The following is a 19,911-nucleotide window of genomic DNA, read 5'->3' as shown; positions in this document are numbered from 1 at the left end:
AAGCTTATAACCAAGCCTTAAGAATCAGGAAAAAAGAATTAAAAACTCAGCTTTGGGAACAATTGCACGATACCTGTTCTCAAAAAAACATGACAGCTTTCTGGCAAGTAGTAAAGTCTCCTTTCTTAAATGACAACACACATCACGCTAAGCTAGATGTAGCAATTGAGGAAAAAGAAGGGGTCCTCCACTTTTCTAACATTTTTTCGATAGATAAGGAGTTACCTGAACGCTTGGACTCATACACCCTGAATCCCAACATTTCAAATGAATCTTCCTCAAATTACCCTATCGATCTACATTTTTCTTTGGAACAGATCGCTTCGGCCTTGAATGCAAGCAAGAATGGGAAGGCACCGGGCCCAGACGGAGTTCCTATTGACTTATTTAAAGATCAAATGGAACTCTGGATCCCCATCTTAACCAGAGTCCTGAACGCAACCTGCAAGAGGGGTTTATTACCATCTTGGTCAAAATCCATATTAGTCCCCATCTTTAAGAAAGGTGATCGGGACTCAGTATCCTGCTATCGCCCAATCTCTTTATTAGACTCCCTGGGCAAGATGGCAGGGAGAGTCATCCTAGAACAACTACAAGATTGGGCTGACGAAGGCAGGGTTATTTCTGACATACAATACGGGTTTCGCCAGGGCTTGGGTACAACAGAGCAGGCCCTAAACCTTTCTCTCCTGATTGACAAATATGTCCATATTAAAAAGGGAGACTTATACATGGTCTACGTGGACTTGTCAGCCGCGTTTGACTGTGTTTCCCACTCCAAATTATGGGTAATATTGGCTGACATGGGGGTCCCTTTGAATTTACTTATATTTGTCAGGGAACTTTATGCCAAAGCCTCTGCTCGAGTTCGTTATGGGGTGGGGGGGGGAGCTGACGGACTCATTCCCAGTAGAAAAGGGAGTCAGACAAGGATGCGTCCTCGCCCCTCTTCTTTTCACACTGTACACCAATGCACTGGAAAAAGAGATGCTGAAGGGTTCCCAGGATCTCCCAATGATAGGTAAACGCCCAATACCTGCACTACTCTATGCAGATGACTCGGTCATACTGGCACGCACCCCATGCGAATTACAAAAAAATTTGAATAGATACTCCACATTCATGGCAAGCCTTGACCTCAGGATAAACATAACTAAAACCTTTGTTATGAGGTCAAGCTCGTCCGGTACAAACGCAAAAAAAATGAGGGGTATCTATTTGAACAATCAAAAGATAGCCACTACCCTTACATACTCATACTTGGGCATAACAATGGACCATAAATTATCATGGAAAGCGGCAGTGGAAACCAGAAGACTACTCTTCCTGAGAACAGTTACAGCCCTCCTCAACTTTACCAGGAAACTGGGCAATAGAGCCCCAATTGAAATCATCCAGATTTACAAAGCCAAATGTTTATCAGTGGCTTTGTATGGGGCTGGTTTATGGGGCTTCGTGAATCTAGATACTATTCAGAAAGTCGAAAACTGTTTTTTGAGGTCTCTTCTTTCAGTCCCGGGAAGTATGGGTACTTTCGCTTGCCACTTAGAACTGGGTCTCGTACACCTGACGGACCTAGCTAAAGTGGAGCCTCTCTTGCTATGGCGCAAAATATGGACGTCAGATAAAGCTACCCTTTCTCAATCACTCCTGTTGGACTGTCTAACCCTGGATAACGTTCATAGGTCTAAGTGGCTGAGATATATTGCAACCTTCCTTCATGATTTGGGCTGGGACAAGTATTTCTACAATCCCTCGTCAATATCTGAGGTGCCGAGAAAGTTCCTACAAAACAAAGCACTTGCCCACCTGGAGGAGATGAGACTATTGAGTGAAGTTAGCAAACCATCTGTCACTCATAGCCTAATGATCCCATTGGTACCAACTCTGCAGCCATACCTTACCCTAAACATGACAAACCATGAGCGCTATCTATTGGTAAGACTCAGGATGAACATTTTTCACCGAATAATAGCTTTCCCAGTTCAGAACAACTGGGCCAAAACCTTACCAGTTTGCCCTTGTGACCACATGTCAGCTCAATCAACCATACATACTATTCTTTTCTGCAAATTCTTTGCAGAAAGTAGGAAAAAACTACTTGTTCCCATTCTGAGGAGTACCGGACATAGGCAATGTCGCCCAGCATTCCTTTTCTTGCAGATGTTGGAAGGAGACTTACTGACATTCACAGTAGTCATTTTTTTTAAATCTATTCTTTATCACCGAAAGATTTTGGACAAGAGAGCCATCGACCTCATATAATGCTACAACTGTGTAACTTTTACATTTTATAGCTATGCTTACTGAAAGCTCTTGTAATCTAGAGCACTCTTCTTTTTATCTTGGAAATAATTTTACTTCTTCTTATATCTTTTAAAAAGAATCCCAATTTTATTGACTGTTTTTTATTGTATGCTTTTTATGAATTATAAAACTAAATCGAAATAAAGTAATATTGAATTGAATTGAATTGAGTATAGTTTGCTATGTACTTCTACATTTCTCACATTATTTGAAGATTCAGTTGACCGTGGTGAGAAATGACAATCCAGACACCAAGTCTTACCCCAACAAGCAATCAAGGATAGGTTAGTGTTCACTGGTGACCCGGGCCTATCAGATAATCTGTTGGGCAGAGAATCTCGTACTCTTACAGCAACCTTCATTTGCGGTAAGGAGAATGTGATAGGGGACAGGTTAAGAAGTAAATTCCCCCATCCCAAAACTTCTGTTGGGCAGCACATATATACAAAGGAATATGTCGAAGATTTGGAACACCTTCTGCTAGAGACCTTTTTGCCAGTAGAGGTTTCCGTGTTGGTACCCGGAGGAGGGGTGCTGGGAGATGGACACATTAACTTTTCTTCAATATGTGTTTCCTCAATTCCCATTGATAGCCAAACTGTTAACCCAACTTAGGAAGGAGAGAGTGAACCTCATTCAGGTGATGCACTTTTGACAGAGAATGAGTTGGTTCATGCTACTCAATATGATGTCCAGAATGCAAGAGAGGGTGTTTCCGAAGGATCATTGTCCATCTAGGGGACCCATTTTTCCTCTAGCAACATGTTAGAGAATGTGTCTGATGGTCTGGCTGTTGTGGGGAGGGGTCCAGACTTTCCTTTCAAATAACCATATCAGTCCAGGAATCTCATCACACATCCACTAGATGGTCCTGTGATCACCATTGGGCTTCTTTTTCCACCTGCTGTACTGAAAAATATTTGGATTCATCTACATTTGAGCCTAGGTGGACAGTGCAATTCCTTCAGGATGATTCTGATAAAGAATTGTCAGTTTCCATGTTAAGGGAGTCGTGGTCTGCAACTAGAGCAATTAGGCCCTCCTGGGGAGAGTACTGCCAAGACAGAGTAACTAATTAGGTAATATATTACTAAAAGCATTTTCTTCTATTCAGCCTCCTGCACAGATAATAGTTCCATCCTGCGATCTAGCCTTGACCCTAAAAGCTTAAGAGTCTATCCCCTTTAAACCATCTTCCAATGTAGAAAGGATCAATTTGTCACTAAAAGTTTACTTTCTGGTAGCTATAATAGCACACGGGTTGGGGAGCTGAGTTCCTTATCGATAAGAATGCCATATCTTAGGAGCCTTCCATATATGTTGTCAAGATAGGATCATGTTTTTATCCTAGAGTGATGTCTTTATTCCCGCACATTTTTCCCTCTCTTTTAGGCAAGAGTAACTGCACACACTAGATGTGATGAAAGCTGTTTATTTAACTTGATTTCAAGATTACAAAGTGAGAAACTTTTTCTTTTTTCATTATTAGCGAAAAAGCAGACATAGTAATCATGACAAGAGAAAAGAAAAACATTTCATAATAAGCAATCTCATAATTCATTAAATAATAATTAGCATAGATTCATGTTACATTTTACATATTATATAACCAGCGTTTTCTATATCAAAACATAAATCCCTACAATGAAGATAAAAAAGTACATAAAAATATTGTTATAAACTGGCATCAATCTAATGGTTAGAAAAAGCATTACATAATAAAACAACTCGTATTTCATTACATAGAAGATAGCCTACATTGCATGTTATAGTTTGCATGAGTAACCAAAACATAGTCCTCCCAAGAAGCCCTAAATCTACGAAGTGCTCCTACCCTGTTTGCGTAAGTCTCAAATTGATAGGTCCGGTCCAACTTAGGGAGCCACTGGCCCATCGTAGGTACCTTCGGTAATCTCCAGTTTTGCAACACCAAGGATTTGGCTACCGCTATTGCTACCCAAATAAGGCCAGCGACATTGAGGGTAGGATATTCAAAGACATACAACGACTAATGAACCTAAACTCCTCCTCCTAAAAGTGTTGCAGTCTAGGACATGTAAAAAATATATGCATCAGTCTCCTGCCCCAGCCAAACTGCATCTAAAACATTGATTAGGAATTGATGAGAACCATTTATGGAATCTAAGGGTAGTGTAATAGACCAACCATCTAGAAAAAAAGTAGACATTCTTTTAAAGTTGGCCACCCTTAATGCTCTATTCCTAAGCTCACACACTAGCTGCCATTCCTGAATGTTAAACTGACAATTAGTTTCCTCAGCAATTTCAGTGAGCATTACCTCAAAGAGCCTCTTATTCGTACCCTAGCTCAGTAGCCGATACCAATTTCCATCGCCACTCAGATTCTTCTCAAAGGATGCTTTTAGGATTGTTCTTTCCCTTTCATTAATTATTGTGTCATTGCTTTTAAGAAAGCACGTTATTTGTCGAAAACGTAACCACAGTTTGAATTGCAATACAAATGATTCCTATGCTATCAAATGGGTACATTTATAGAAATCACTTAGCTTACAAAAGCCCAGATTGTTATAGAACTGCAGTCCCCTTTGTGAAAGATGGCGACCCCATAACTCATAGTCTTGAAGAGAGGTGTATGCGTGGCATGTTGGAAGATTATAGGTTTTAAAGAACCACTGAGTACATGTTCCAATTATATTAACAACCTTATATCTTGTTTTCTTGGGTAATTTCGTAGTGCGCAAAAAATGCTCGTAGCTTAATTGTACTTTCTGTTAGCATGAGAATTAACATTAAATTATCAAATTTCAAGGAAGGGACTGCTAGCTGAGATAGTAAACTAACTAAAGCAGCTTGATAATAGGTGGAGAAGTGAGGTAGTGCTAGCCCCCTCCCTGCTCTAGATCTAGTTGTAAAATAGATCATTTGACCCAAGGTTTTTTTCCCATATAAACTCACGGATAACTTTATCCACTCAATTAAAATATGAAATTGGTATTTTTAGAGTAAGATTTAGGACCAAAAATACCAGCAAGGGAAGTATAGACATTTTTACTAGGGAAACTCGGCCTACTATACACAGAGGCAATAGCGACCAACATTCTAATATATTTTTTATTTTAGTAAGTGTATTCACATGGTTTAGTTGAAACAATCGAGAAAAATCAGCTATATCATATAAGACCCAATATCTAATAGGTCATAATGGCAAGAATTTTAGCCCTTCGGGAAGATGAGCCTCCGTCGAGTTGAACAAAAGGAGCTCCGTTTTGGCCTGGTTAACTTTATACCCCACCAGCGCTGTAAATGCCTGGATTTCCTGCAGCACGCCCCGTATGTTTGCCTTATCTGGATTCAGATGTAAAATCGTATCATCGACAAACAGCTTAATTTTTGCCATCCCTGTTAGCGGAGCCAGAATTAATGTATTAGAAAGGATCCTCATCGCGAATGGCTCAATAAAAAGAGAAAATAAAAGGGGAAACAAGGGGCAGCCCTGCCTGGTACCCTGCCCAATCAGCACCTCACCTGCCTGTTCCACATTTACAATTTTCTTTGCAACTGCCCCCTTATAGATTCCTCTTAACACCTCTATCAGACGGGGTGGAAAATCAAACTTCCCTAGAATAAAAAAAAGGGCCTGCCAATCCACAAGATCGAATGCCTTTTCCGCATCCATCATTAAGATAGCCTCTCTATCCTTCTTTGCTGAAAAATAATCAATCACCTATATCAGAAAAAAGACATTAGCAGCCATCGACCTACTGGGCAAAAACCCAGTTTGGTCAGCATGGGCCACCTGTTGTGCACATCCAGAGATCCTATGCGCCCAAATTTTCATAAACAGCTTGTAATCTGCATTTAGTAGGCTTATTGGGCGGTAGGAGTTCGGGTCATTTGACTCCTTATTCTTCTTCAAGATAGTAATCACAACTGATTCCTTAAATCTGTCAGAGACAGGAAACCCATCCATAATCTGATTGTACAGGAATATCAAAAAGGGAGAAAGTTAATCCAAAAACAACTTATAGACTTCAATCGGGATTCCATCGTTACCACTTACCTTAATGCTAGTCATTCCTTTTACAATTTCCCTCAATTCTGAAAGTACAATCGGTTTATTCAAAGCCGCGCTATCATCATTGGTAATTATGGGTAACTGGACTTCAGTAAAATTGTTCTCGAGATCCAGGATGTTAACTAACTGGGCCTTAGCATAAATTTGCTTAAAATGAGAAACAAAAATCTTAGCAATTCTGTCTTTATCACTAACCAGACTGGTAGTGCTGGGGTCTCTTATTTGTGGAATTAATTGCCTACTCAGTTGTGTTTTAGTGGACCAGGCTAAAAATGGACGTATCTGCTGGCTTTTGTCATATACTTTCTGTTGGAATGCTTTGCTCCCAGTGATCTCTTCAAGAATAAAGAAGTTTTGTAGTTGCTCTTTTGCCCTTAGTAGTTACTGCTGAAGCACTTCTCCTCTGGATCTCCTAGAGGCCTGGACATAAGATCTACCCTAGCTCAATCTACAGCTTTCTGAAGTTTTGCAATCTTCCGTTGCCTCAGTTTATATAGATTAGCTTTATACGCAATCACTTGCCCCCAAAAAGAGGCCTTAAAAGCATCCCAGACCATAAAACCTGATGCTGTATTCACGTTCTCTTTATAAAACCTCTGGATAAACTCACGAGTTTCAGAGATCCATAGTGGATCGGAGAGCAATTATTTATCAAAGTACGACCTAGTATTATTTTTTTGGGGAGTACTTAAGTTTATTACCAAGGAGACTAACGAATGGTCTGAAAAAGAGTTGACAAAAGTTTCAGATTCCTCTCTAACAAGTTGCTTGTTTGTAAAAAAAAGTCCTATTGTGAAGCTGTTTGTAATCTAGCGGAATAGCAAGTAAACTGGGTAGAGCCTGGGTGATCTATCTGCCAAGGATCTAAAAGGCCATACTCTTCTTTCATTATTTTTAATAGTTTAGCAGTCTTTGGTTTTAATTGCTGTTCACCCTTATTTTAAGCGTCTAGACCTAAATCTTGTATGAATGAAATGCAGGGCCTTAATATCATCAAACATTGGTCCATAATAATTTAACAAAATTAGACATACCCCATTGACTGGGACCTCAATGCAAATCCACCTTGCTCCTTCATCCCAAATCACCTCTCCCACCTCCCAGTCCAGTGCGATAAAAGTAAAATACCCACCCCCGTACCGCACTATTAGCTGAAGCAAAATGGGCTTGAGGTTACTTCCTGGGGAATGATAAATTGAGGGAGTTGGACTTAAGATGTGTCTCTTGTACAAAAATCACCTGGGGGAGAATGAGCCCAGCCATTTTAACATTGCTTGTCTTTTCTGCGCATTTAAAAAACCATTTACATTGCACGAAATTCTCTTTCGTGGTTGAGACATACTTCAGGATACAACATAGCACATTAACTCAACCAAAGAATACTTTTTACGTTCTACCCTTTGCAATAACCCAGTTCCTATAGTCCCATTTGTTGAAGTTAGCTGTACTCCCCTTGATAACATCTAAACCGCAGCAAGCCCCTTGACCCCTGTACTTGGTTTTGTTCCGATACGGTATCTTGACCATTGTGGCCTGCTATTTTCCTGCCCATTTTTTTTTATGATGCTTCACCCCACAACCCCTCGACCCCCTCCCAACGAACCCCGTCTGAAGAGGGGGGTAACCCTTACCTCCCTTCCTCAGCCCACCCAGGAAACAAAGGTGCCTTGACCTGGCACCTAGTCACACGTCTATCACCCTCCCCCTCCGTGCTATATTCTCCTATGAATATTTACTACCGGAGTACATCCTACATAAAGTGCTAACAATAATAAAAAATAAAAAAGTGCTTGTGCGTCAAGTGGCCACACTGACCAGAAATACCCAGCTATAACTGGTTTTATTGGCCAAAACGTAGACCACATGGCATGGGAAAAATCAGATCAGCTCTTACACACAATGTGCTGACAAGGAATAGAACTTAAAAGTGAAATCCTTGTCTCAAAAATCTCTAAGAACCTGAAGTTCCATCTGTTTTAGGGTACCTATTGCCTATACAAGAAGAGATTAAAAACTACTTTTTCCTAATACAGCCTAATAGATACCATTTAACACCCCAAAAGGCGAGAGCAAAGTGTAATAATAAAAGTGAACACAATGCATAAAGTGCAAATCTTCTTTGAGGTACCCATTACCTGTAAAAGAAGAGGTTGATGCCCACTTTTTCCAATATGACATGGTAAATACCGTTGCACCCCGTAGGGGGAAAAGAAAGTGCAGTAGTGAAAGTGAGCACAGTGCATAAAGTGCAAAGTGCAATCTCGCTTTATGGTACCGATTACCTATAAACGAAGAGAATAATAGCAGCTTTACCCAATACATCAAATTAGGTACCATTAGACATTCCCAAAGGGGAGAACAAAGTGCAATAGTGAAAGTGAGCACAGTGCATAAAGTGCAAAGTACACAAAGTACAATGTGCAAGGAACTAAGCCTACTTTCACTTGCATTCGATCATAGGTGAAAATATTGCACTACATCTCAAATTCATATAACTAAATTCAGTCCCAAAAATTCCACATCCGGTTGGGTTGTATCTCTTTTCTCTATTTTCAGCTTGCTTGGAATATCTTTTGTAGTAGCTCTTGAGTCTCTTCAAGAACAGAGCAAAGATGGAACAGACCTCACCATAAGACTTTCATTTTGGACTGCTGGACGATGGAGACCTCCGCTCCTACACTCTTGAATTGACCCATCATGCCCACAAAATCCCTCCGCCGATGTGCTGCAAACGCAGACATGTCCGAGAACACTCTCACCTTGGCCCCATCAGACAGGACAACATCCCTCCTTTGAATTGCCTTAGTTAGAATAGTCTCTCTATTACGATAATCAGAAAAATTCTCAATCATCGTCCTAGGGTACTAAGCCCCCGGACGTTTCTGGGAAGGAACACTATGAGCCCCCATTATAGGATGGTTCTCTGATGCTTTCTCAAGTATATGTTCTCTAATCAGCATTACCATGTAAGCCAAGGGGTTAGACTGACCGTTGAGGCATTCACTGTCCTGTTGATTTGGCAGGGGGTTGTGAGCGCTGGGTTCCATCGGGAGACTTCGGGATGCTGAAGGCGGCAATAACCCTGGGCAACCTGATATCTGTAGGTCATGTGAAGGCCTTTCCTTTGGACAGACCAGGCCTTTCCTTTGATCAGGGTTGTTACCAGGCAAGATTTCCCGAGCGACTTGTACTGTGGGGTCCTGAGAAAATGCTCCGGGTGGCCTCCAGTCTACATGTTGCAAATTAGTTCCCAATTGGATTGCCTTATGATTTTTTGAAAATACGGGGTAGTCCACCCCTACCGCTTTGTTATTCTCCTCAGCTAATTTTCTTGCAGCTATTTTGTGCAGATCCTACATCACTTCCAGCACCATCGGTCTCCTGCAGATTGATGGAGGGCCATGGGACATCCACCTCCTTTAACTTTCGGGAACTATCTGGGGCCACGGCAACCCCCCCCCCCCTCCCGCTACCATATTGAGGGTAATGAATTCCGGAGAGGACCCCGAAGAGGCCAGCACCTGGGGAGAGGGACCTGGAGATAAAGGATCCATTGAAGTATTCGCCACCCATCTTTTTTCTGTGTGTCTCTTTCTCTCCAAGCTGCAGGAATGCGTGATCGAGCTGCTTTTCTCTTAGCCTTCTGAGTTAGTGATGAAGGGCTGGGGGCTGAAGCTGAAGCACCTGCTCCTATTACTGCCCCCCCTCAGGACCATCTGCTGCATGCTTCACAATTCAAACCCCAGAATGATTGTCTCTGTCTCTGGCTTCTATACTGTAGGTCACTGTAGGTCTTCTATATGGACACTGTATAGACACACTACTTTCCCAAATTTTGGAGTTTTGTTGAGTTTTTTTTGGTCTTGCCCCTCCTCATATGTATGGGAACTACTGCTTTGCTGGCAACCGCTAAACCTCCCAACACGAGCGCGCAAAGGCACCTACTCCAATACCCTCAGATGTGACAAATCCTGAAGATGACTCCTTGAGTTCAATGGAAGACCTCCTTCAACTTCAGCGCCAACCACAGCAGGGAGGGGCTCCCTCCTTTACCCCTGTTTTACCTCTCACTGCAGGCCACCGGTTCACGCAGCAGTTCCCTGTATCTGCTGCACATGTCTTCACGGGGGTGGGGGGGGGGGGGACGGGAGATCAGCAACCAAGGTACCTGGAATCTCCTTACGGGTTTCTCCCGCAGGTCCTGTTTTGTAGCACTTCCGCTGCTAACGACCCTCAATGCACTGGTCGCAGATCGCGTACCATGGCTTGCGGCTCCTGGGAAGCACGACCCGAAAGCAGCCTCGTATGCGTGTGACGAGAGCAGGAAGGGGAGGAGTGACGTGTCCTCAGCAGCAAGGCATCGTCTCACCAGCCAGACAAAGTGAGAATCTCTTTGTGCATTTTGTACTCTTTACACATGGTTTAAAGACCACTACCCCATCATTATCCTTATTTGCATGTATATGTGTCTCAGAGCACTCTCCTAGCATGTGAAGTACAGGTTACATCTACACGGGAATGGCTGTCTCTTGGGATGAAGCATGTAGAGCCTCTAACAGAGACATATGAACAGCTGCTAAATGGTGTGACTCCTTCTATCTTTATCTCACACTATAGCTTGGATGTGGGAGAATTGCATTAATATTGAGCTTGGAGCTTGAGAACTAGCAAATGCTATTTCCTCAATAGATGGTAGTTTTTTCTGTTATTGTAACAGAAATGTTTTTGGTTTTTTTAGGGATCCTTGCATCATTTAGGAGTTGTGATTTCTTAGGGAGTCAGGCTGCTATGACTGTTGTATTACACCCTCATAGTAGTGAGTAATGGTAGAGGAATAAGGTTGATGAGGTAATGGAACAATTACTTATCAGTAATCTCATCTAAATCTGGGCATGTTAGAGGAGGGGCAATGTGGGGCAAGTTGGAGGGTAGGTAGTTAGATTTAAACTATATTGGGTTATGTTTTGCCTGGAAGGAGGTGAGACAACTTATAGTAGTAAGTATCGGTTCGAGAAAAGGTGGTTCAGAGTAATTAAGATTAACTGTAGGTAATTACTATATTATCAATTTGCTGAGTTGTGCTTGCTTCAGCAGAGCAGGTGAACCTTATGGACTGGAGTTGCCTCCTGTGATAGCTCTCTCTTGGAATGAAGAAATAGGGATGTTTTTTAATGGTCCGCCTGCTTATCTTCCCTGCTACTGCAAAGTGTGTTTTACAGCTCAGCTTCAATTACACTCAAGAAGAGCCTTTCAATACCTGCATTAATATTGATGAAGACAGACTCTGCCTGGGCTTGTGTGCGCACCTGCAGTGCTTAGCTCGGATCTAGCTCAAAGAGTAGGAGGCAGGAGCCATTTCTACAACACATGAACCTTGACAGGGCTTCTCAAACAGATATCCAGTGGCTGTAAGATAACTCACTGAGAGATATGCAAATGCTGATCCCTCTGGTAAGCTGATAGGTAGTGTTTTAAGTGGGCCAGGGCCTGCCAGGGCCAGGTCTTTCAACGGAAAAAAAGTGGACGTCAAACCAGAGCCCAAGGGGTCCTCTATTTATGTCATTCAGTGAAAAATACTGTACTTGCCTCCCTTTCACACCAGTACTGCAATGCAATGATATTGGAAGCCCCATTTGTGATACAGGAAGTAGCAACATGGTGGATGCTCCTGGTTATCTTTGGTGTTCCAGTGCATGGTACACTGCTTCATTTCAATTGAATAACCAAGGGGCCCATTAGGATGGCGGGCGGACTCAGGTCCGCCCGCCATCCCAGCGGTGTTGGGACCGACCGCCAGACATGTGGCAGTCCCGCACCGCGAATAAGGATGCGACTGCCACCATGAAGGTCGCAATTTGCATTTTAACATTGTGGTGGGTGCTGCTGACAGCAGCACCCACCGTGATTTTAAAATCGAATGCCTGGCATTTCACTGCACCACATGGCAGGCACCACCCTCAAAACCAATCCCCGCCAGCCTTTCAATGGCGGTGTTGCCGCCATTGAAAGGCCTTCCGCAAACGACATCCTAATATGGCGGACGATGCCTGCTAGGCACTGCCATCATATTAGAGTCCTTGCTCCGCCCGGTAGGCAAGCGTGACGATTGCCACCGGCGGAAAAGTGGCAGATGGACGTTCCGTCCGCCGCGATACCCACCACCATCATAATGTGTTGGTGGGTAAATCTCATGACGATGGCGGAACGATCGCCACCGCCGGCCCGGCGATGGCGATCGTTCCGCCATCGTAATAAGCCCCCAAGTTATTTCACTTACTTTTGAATTTACTTTGTCAACAGTTTTATTCTGTATGCCCAAGAATAAAGGTGCTATATAAACTCTTAATTAAAATATCCTACTTATTTGTATTGTGCCTTGTCCAGTAAGACACCATTTATAAAATTGACAAGCGCAGGAGTTTATTTCACATGCATTAGTCTGCTCCCTCTGTTCCAAAGGCTGCCCTTCTTGTAAAGGTTTCCTAGAGATGCTTCTCTAGCCACACCTGTTTAGAGACCCGCCATGTTTTTCATCCCACTTAAAGCAATTAGTCCCATTGCCGCTTTGTTGCAGTTTGAAAATGTTGAAAATCCGAAAAAAACACTCCACCCCATATAGACGGCCAAGCCACATATTTACCTCATATCCTTTCCCAAGGGGCACCAGATTTTTTTTTTACTGGTCCCTATATAAAGCCTGCCCAATTTAAAACCATGAACCACAGAAAATGCTTTCTGATGTACTGAATGCACTCTCCAAGTGCGTGTGTGTACATATAGGGGCCGATTCTGATCCTGGAGTTTTATTTTACATATAAATCGGATCCGTATTTTTTTCCATACAAATCGTACAAGTCCCTTCCAACCCGTCAAGTATGATTCATACGGGAGAAATACATACAGATCGGCCCGATCCTTACAAATCGGATCGGGAAAAGCTGTACGATACGGACTTGTAAAAAAGACCATACAATTAGTAAAAAGGCTGTACAACCCGTCAAGTACGATTCGTACTGGGTTGTCAGCATGCGATTTGTATGGAAAAAGGCCTGTATACGGGGAACGACTCGTACCGGGCTACGAAGCGAACCCCTATACGCCTCGTACCCTGGTATGACTCGTTCTGGGGGTACGACTCGTACTGGGGTATGGGTCGTATAGGGGTATGAGGCGTACAGGGGTCCCCCCCACATGCGAGGCGTGTGTATGGAGCGTACCCCAACATCGCGCATGTACGCACTGTACATACGCGATTTTGGGGTCTGCACTGTACATACGCACTTTTGGGGTACGGTGCGTACACAAGCGATTTTGGGGTACGGTGCTTGTACGGTGCGTACACGACCAGTACCCCTTCAGCGTGTATATATGCACCGTACCCCACTTTCCGTGTCATCGGTACGCACTGTACCCCTGTATTCATGGGGTGTACGACGCGTACATGGGGGGTCCGTCTCATACTGTTTTCGGGGCGTACAATGTTTTCCCGGCACTTTTTGGTTCCTGTAAAAAAAGAGCCGTACGGAGTGCCGTTTGTACGAATCGTAATTGACGGGTTGTAAACTGCTGCCGGGAATACATGTGAACGTCGCGTACAGGGCAATCCGAATCGGAATCGCTTGTATATACGAGTTGTATGGTCTTTTTTACAATTTGTATGGAGAGAGTCTATTTGTACGGATCGTACTTCCTAGGTTGTAGGGGAATACTTACAAGTACGAGTTGTATGGGGAAAACGCTCCATACCACAATTTGTACAGCGTTTTTCCAGGATCAGAATCGGACCCATAATGTTATCTTGCTGCACATATTTAAACCTTTCATTTTGGTTTTGCTTAAATAACTTTTGTTAAAACAAACATACATGAACACATCATAGTTCATCTGAGGCGTTGCCTCTGATGAGTCTCCAGATGGCCTTCAGCTGCATACTCAGAAATAATAATAAAAAGCATATTACACTCCCCACATCTGCCTATATAAACGATATATATTTATATGTATACATGTACACCTATATTATATACAGATATGCACAAACACACATACTACACATTGACAGTTGCAGCTGTTTAATTATAGTTAGGACCATCTTTACATGGGATATTGATTTTTTGGTTTGCTACTACCTTTTGTTCTGTTTGATGAATATTCATAAAACTTTCCAAAAAAAGGTTCATCCTTCTCAGCTCCTTCCTCAAAAGTTTTGGGATGATCCTTCAAGTGGGGGTCAAGAAAAAGGGGGATCCCAAAACACGTTATCCCCATTCAGTATGCTATAGGAACAACAAAGATGCTTGTGAGCCATTTTAGGACCCAGGATTCAGTCCTCATGTCCTGAACATTTTTTCAAAAGACATTATGGGGCAGGGTAAGGATACCCTGGCCCTAGGCCTTGGGGGTCCAGAGCCTTTTTTTAATGTTACTGTAGTTCCACAGTAGTGCCCTTTTCTATTTGAACCCTCTTGGTTGGACCAGAGCCTAAGGGGAGGGTGGGATCACCATCCTCTGGGCCATAAGGTGATTGTTATTTTTTAAATTATGGGGAGATGCGTGAGCGGCCCCCAATTTGAGCCATTTCCTGGCCCCGGGGACCCCATCCCTCAGAACCCAATAAGTTATTTGGGGAGGGCCATGGGGCACTCCTCCCCAAGGGCATAGGGCACTCCTCTGGCAAAAGCCAAGCTGTATGAGCTGTCCAAGGGCCCTATCCCACTGAACCTGAAGAGAGCTAGTGTCACGGGGACCCCAACTCCCAGGACACTGCCTGGGAGAGTGTGAGCAGGGAATACACTTGACAATAGTGTTGTGGAGGGCTGCAAAGAGCACAGCAGAACCTTCAGGGAAGTTTTTTTTTTAAATGTAAGTCTCCTGGGTTATGAAATGCACGAGCTCAGGCCAGTTTACCTTTATTTTTAAAGCACTCCGAGCTGGAGCAGTATGTTCTTGAGCTGGAGTGTAAGGACCTCTTGTAATTGATGTAAGGCTGTATTTTGTGGCCTGAAAAGTGTTTAAAAAGACTCATACAACCATTTGGAGTTGTTTGGAACAGAAATGCTTTAGTTAAAATATATTATTGTGAAAATAATGATTATGCATTCCCATATTTGTATTTATAAGGATTACATTGGAATATGGTTATTGATAAATTATTGTGGTGACTTTTTGATAAAGCCAATAGGTCTGCTTTATATAGGTTGATGTGCTGACCCTTTGCAAAAGCCAGTAGGCAGCTTTTTATATTTTGGTGTTCGGACTCTTTGACAAAGCCAGAAGGTTTGCTTTACTTAAAACAACATCTCTTTATATTGTTACTTTATGTTAACAAAAATCAGAAATTCCATGAAAAAGACAAAGTTTAAAGTGATGTTATAGTTAGGTCTGGTGATAATATCTTACCTTGCATAACAAAACTCAAAAATTCACTGAAAAAACCATAGGTTGAAGATGACGTCGTAGTTTGATGAAAATATCAGTTTAAACGTTTAAACTAAACAAACCACTGAAATTCACTGGTTATAGTTAACGGAAGTAACTATAACCTGAAGCCTCATGCACTGCTTAAGACCTCACAGATTACAACCCTCATGACATGTTCAATGACTATCTTTAATAACATCACTGATGACATCTAAAGTAACAAAATTGATGACAACATTGTGCATGGCGGGGCGTTAATTATATTTATTGCGGATAACCATACCTGGAGAACTTCAGTGTGGTGTTAAGTATATATTTTAACTGAAATTTTCACCTTAATATAACAGCACTTTAGCTTGTTTTTTCAGTGAGTATAGAAAGAGAGAGAGTCAGATAGATATAGATAGGTGTATGTGGGATAAAGTACCCCTTGCAGTACATAATGAGGACAGTGCAAGTCACCAAGGTGTCCCATGACCATATAGAGGAGCTATACCAAAGGATGAATAAAAGAGATACATTTTTATTTTCAAGGTATTTTAAGCGCTTTAGAATGTCCAATTTTGTAGATGGGAGGATGTGGGCGGGACCTGCAGGGATTGACTGTATTCACGTGTTCCAGGATCCCAACTGTATGTGACTGATTTCTTTATACCTTGGATGCATGCCCTCTTGGTAAATACATGGCTGAGTTTGCTAGGGTGGATGGTGGTTCTCTGATAGTACTGGGGCATCATCATGTGGCAGTTCCGGTCTGTTCTGGCAATGCAAGGCCGGGTTAGCAGCCTTTGCGCAGGTGACAACTCTCTGCTCGGAACACCATGGACTCTGCATGAACAGGGAGAGGGCGCTGTGCCTCTGCCTTTTGCGCGGACCTTTTAAAACTCTACCTGCCATGTTAAAGGATTTAAAAATCATATTGTCGATATCTAATAATCCCTCTCGGTCTCGCACTCATCTGCTGGCCACCGTTTCTGGCAGTGTCTTTAAAATGTCCCCGGGCGCACAGAGGCTCCAGGGGATTTGCACACAGCCGCGAGAGCTTTCCTGAAAAGTCTCACGCGGAGTTTAATACAGAAAAAATGCCTCGGCAGCTGCAGAAAGAATCCGAGAATGCCAGCAAGGAAGAATTCTATGGATTTAAGGCTCCTTGTTAGCCAGTGATGCCTGGGTCAGCCTAGTAACAGACAGTGGTTGGGGCTGTACTTCTTTCTCATACTGCAGCCACTGATTTCTGTTTGGCTAAAGGATGCTAGGGCAGATTTACAATGAAAGTGACTCAGTGCATTCCGCAAGCCATTTGGCTGCGTTGCACTGAGTCACTTTCAAAGCACGGGGATGCGCCATATTTACAACAATATGTTGAATCTCTGTGCTTCGCCCTGCGCTGGCACACAAACTGCAGCCATGCGCCGGCGCAGGCACCCTTTCACCATGGTGCATGAATGCCTGCGTCGTGGGGGATTGTTTTTGTGCAGGAAGGGGCACCTTCCTGCCCAAAAACAATCACTACAGGCATTTTCCTCTTCCAATGGGTGCTGTAGAATGCAGCACGCATTGAAAGAAGAAAAAACGAGGAGAAATGCAACTTTTCTCCTCGTTGCGCCTCCCTACGGCGTAGGATTCACACGCATTTCCAGATTTACGATTCCTCGTAAATCTGGAAATGTGTCTTGTTCCATGGGTGTTTGCGTGGGAACACTCACAGCAACACCCATGGAACGCACTTTTCACCCAAAGTGCTGCGTGTAAAGGGGCCATATTTACAAGGACAGGAAAAGCCACGCAGGGTGGCTTTTACTGTCCTTGTAAATATGGAGCAGTAAGATACCCCACCAGTACGTCACAAAAAGTGATGTACTGGTGGCGCAGGGGGCTTGTAAATCTGCCCGCTATGTTTTCATAGGTGGGACATGCTCTATACTAAGAAACTCCCTGCGCCATCCAGTCCTAATGATGACAAACTACGACCTTTTACTAACTGTACTGAAAGGAAAATGCAAAGGGCGAGCCCAGCCAGCACCCGTTTTTAGTTCTGAGTTAGAGACAGCTTGTTTTACAGACCAATGAACTTTACCCTCCATGATGTACTCTTGCTATTAGACTGACTCTTGCCTGTGCCATTGGTAATTGGGAGTTTTGAGCAAGGCGCTAGATGTCAATTAGGCGTGCGTTATCTACGGTTTTGGCCATTCGCTTCTGGGGTAGCCACAGGGCTTTGCCTGTGCCCACGTCCTGTGCTCAACCTGAGGAAGAAGGCCAGTCTGAGCTGTGCACACCCTTTGACGAGTGATTCAGGGATTGGCCACAGGACCTGGCCCACAGGTAGGTCCAACACCCAACCCTCCACCCGACGTCCAAACTCCACTGCGCACAGCATTCAGTTGTGCTCAGAGCAGGGGTTGGCTGCAGGCCTGACATGCAGCCAAGCCCGCACCCAACCCAGGTGCATATTAGCAACAACTTGCGATAAATATAGCAAAGCGCGCTTAGCGCTATTTCTCATATCACCGGCTATCGCTGGATTTCAATGCCGAGATAGCGCATTATTATCAAGGCTTATATCTGAGGCGATATGAAATCCAGCAATAGTGGCGAAAAGCGCCAGTATCGCCTGGAAACAAGAGTTAAATTGGAGGAGATAAGGAGATCCTTGCTGATACGCCCCAGTGACCTTAACCCTAAAATCCACCTCCCGTTATGTAGATGGCTTAGTCGACTTTTAAGCAGGTGTTAAGATCTTGCGATAAGGGGGCTTAGCGTGATTAATCTTGTCGCTAAGTGGGTCTGCTGCAGGCTTGTTAATAAAGCGAAGCCTTGTTAGAGACTGTTTCCATGTAGTTTTGCTCCGGAACGCCTACTTTGCATGTCATTAGCGATGAGATGCAGGGCGATAAGAAAACGGGAGCAAACTCATGGAAACTAGCGCTAACAAGGCTTAGCGCGAGCTTGCTGATATTGCGATGTGAATATCGCTGCTTTTCTGGCTTTTAAAGCCAGGAAAGCGGCGATATGGCCCTTGATGATATGCCCCCCAATCTTTAGTGTCAAACTGACGCTCTGCATGGACAAAGGTCACTGGTGGCTTAACCCTACTCTGCACTGCTTTTAGCTGAGTACAGCATGGTTTCCTCCTTTATTTTTTATTTATTATAACATTCGCAGGCCACTGGACAGTAATAGAAGGGATCACGTTTCCATAGGAATAATTATGGGGGCGTGTGAAGAATCTTCACCAAAATTTCCAAATAAAAGTTTCAGGCACCCCAGCTCCTTCCTGGAAAGTTTTGAGGTGATCCTTTAGGATAGCGGCCGAGAAATAAGGCAGGTAAAAAAATGTGTTTTCCCCATGGAATTTTCCATAAGAAAATTGAACATCAACTCAGAAAAATGCTTTTTTGTGATTTAGTGTAAATCCGTAAAATTAAGGTGCGAAATGTATGCATAATTTATGCCGCGGTACCTTCAGGCAGAATCCACGATGATTCCCGGTTCCGCAAGCTCAAACTATACTATCTGACTGGCTGGCCGCAAACTGATGACAAAGATGCAGGCAGCATTTTAGGACTCGGGGACTCGGTTCCCGTGTCCTAGGGAAAACAAAAACACTTATCAGGGGCAGGGTAAGGGTACCCTGACTTCCTGGGCCTTATGTGGTGGTCCCACAAGGACGTCTCCTCCTTGAGGTCAAATTAAAATAACATTTGTTTCACGATTTGGTGGAACCTCGTACCCACTGTTACGCCCAACACTGCTCCCATGTACATTTGCAGGGGAACAGCATCCAGAATAAAAAAAAAAAGACCATTGGGGCTGGCTGATCATGTGGGTTTGTCCGCAGCGCCTGGCTGCAGTGTTGCATGTAAATCTGTTAATTATAGTGAAATTTGAAAGATTAGTTTCTGCATTATCCTTGAATCTGTGTGAAAGGACACACATTATAACAAGGGTTAGCAAAACCAACAGGTCTTCATTGCTGAATCTCTGCCTGGGGACTCCATACACCAACACTCCTTGCACCAGGAGGCACCAAACACGAATTCATCGCGCCAGGAGGTGCATAAAGCTAGCTAGCGCGGGAGCCCTACGTTGCTGAATCTCTGCCTGGGGACTTCCTCTCCCAACACT

This window comes from Triturus cristatus, chromosome 9, assembly GCF_964204655.1.
Source record: "Triturus cristatus chromosome 9, aTriCri1.1, whole genome shotgun sequence".
NCBI classification, from domain to species: Eukaryota; Metazoa; Chordata; class Amphibia; order Caudata; family Salamandridae; genus Triturus; species Triturus cristatus.
This window is presented reverse-complemented; position numbering follows the sequence as displayed.